Below are 2,500 nucleotides of genomic sequence, written 5' to 3'. Positions count from 1 at the left end.
TAAAAAATTTTGTACCAATTTCAATGCTGTCATAGATATCAGATCTTAACCTTAATAAAAAGACTTGAAGCTAATATAAGTAAATAACTTAGTGACCACACCAAAAATAACATCAGTATTAACATACCAAGAAATATAGTATTATCCCCATTAATTCACAAGTTGAGTGGTGGGCACAGGTTAGCTGAGCAGCAATATTTACAAGACTAACATATGATTAGACTAAACCTACACAACCGACAACAAAAATATAAATCGACCACGATATGGTTAGTGATACCTCAACCAAGATCACCACTCATACACCAGCCTGTAGCGCCTAAAAAACGGCTGTGCTGTGCTACAGACCGGTGAGCCCGTGACCCATGTAAGCTATGTAAAGATAAACAAATAACAGGGACATAACAGTATATGATTAATGATTTACAACACAATATAGTGGCCCTTCACAACACTTTTCAAAAATACCTCTTTTCACTCCAGAGAGCGTCCTCACACTAAACAGGTTTGGGCCGTAAATACACACATCATTAATGGACATACTCATGACAACTGTAACACCTTAAAATTAACCTCCAGCAACAATACATACTAAAGTGAACAAAAATCAAAAGTACCCTTAACCACTCTTAATCAAAGACGACACTGAAGAAAAACCTGCAAATAAAGACATTTAACATCTTAATGTTGAATACTTAATCCTAAATCAGTCACTGATGCGTGACAGCGCATCAGCGACAACATTAGTTTGGCCTTGGAATGTGTGAAAAGCTAAAATTCCATTCCTGCAGCAAGAGTCTCCAACGCATCAACCGTTGATTTTTATTCTTAAACCTGTTCAAGAAAACCAACGGATTATGATCCATTAATATTTTAATTGGAGTCCTTGTAGAGGATAAATACACAGGAAAAATAGGCAACAGCTAAAATTAATACCAAAGTGTCTTTCTCTACGGTCGAATATTTCCGTTATGTCAGGGATAACTTTTTGGAAAAATAGGCAACAGGATGAGATACTCCATGAGCATCTTCCTACAACAAAACTGCTCCAACCCCAACATCAGTAGCAAGTGAAAAAGGGACGTCAAAATCAGGGGCTTTCAATATAGGGAAATTCATTAGGACATGCTTTAATTTTTCAACGGCATTTTGGGCATCATTAGTCCATACAAAAGTCACATTCTTACGTAATAAATTAGCCAGGAGCTCAGCGATATCAGAAAAATTCTTAACAAATCTACGATAATACCTTGCTAACCCAAGGATTTTTCTGACATCCCAACGACACTTCGGTATTTTAATATGCCTTAATAAAGTCTACGTTTGCCTGTTTTGGAGCTACTTTCCCAAATCCTACTTCGTGACCCAAATACACAACCTTTGCTTTAGCAAACTCACTCTTTTTGAGGTTATAACCAAACTAGCTTTCCTAATTACCTGAAATAAGGCCTTAATACGTTTAAGATTGGTGTTCCAGTCATAAATATAGATCACAATATCATCGATATAGACAACACACCCCTCTAAACCTTGGACCAGTATTCCTCAACCTTTGAAAGGTTGCAGCAGCATTCTTCATGCCAAAAGGCATTCCATTACATTGGTAGAGTCCTCGCTGAGTTACAAACGCTGACAAATCCTGTGCCCGTTTGGACAGCAGAACTTGACAATACCCCTTTAACAAATCAAATTTAGTTATATAATTTTGAATTCCCTATCCTGTCAATACAGTCCTCTATCCTAGGTAAAGGATAACTAACAGGCTTTGTGACCACGTGGACTTTGCGGTAATAAAAACAAAGCCTGAATTGACCATCCTGATTCTTTACCAAAACAACAGGTGAAGACCACGGATTGTTGCTGGATTCAATCAGCCCGTGTCGTAACATATAATCAACCTCTTTATCCACATCATCATTTGTAAATGGATTTAACCTGTAAGTGGATTGTTTTACCGGAGTTGCGTTACCCTTATTTACATCATGTTCAGGGACAGTGGTCTGTCCGGGAAAATCCGAGAATAAATCCTTATAACTGAAAACTAACTTTTTCAAAGATCCCTCTTCTACTACATTCAAATGTGAAACCATTTCTGAAAAATTTTCTAAAGAATGTTCATTATCATTAGGCCATTCGGCACCATCAAAATAATTATCATCAAAATTACTCACATCTGGAAAAGAAAAAGAATTAATACATACACTTTATAGTATCACCTATTGATGTCACGGGAATAACTTTGTCACGACCTTTATAAGCTTTTAACATATTTATGTGAAACAGAGGTAGGGTCTCCTCCTTTCAGGAGTTTCAACTAAATAATTAACATCACTTAATTTCTGTAAAATTTTCCACGGTCTTGAAAATGCAGCTTTTAAAGAGATTCCTGTAATGGGAAGCAATACCAACACATTATCACCCACTACAAAAATTACGTTCTTTGGTCTTTCTCTCAAAAGAGTATTTAATTTTCTTTTGGCTACACAATAGATTTTCACCA

The sequence above is a fragment of the Palaemon carinicauda genome, chromosome 5 (assembly GCF_036898095.1).
Source record: "Palaemon carinicauda isolate YSFRI2023 chromosome 5, ASM3689809v2, whole genome shotgun sequence".
Classification (NCBI taxonomy): Eukaryota; Metazoa; Arthropoda; class Malacostraca; order Decapoda; family Palaemonidae; genus Palaemon; species Palaemon carinicauda.
Note: the sequence above shows the minus strand (reverse complement) of the source record.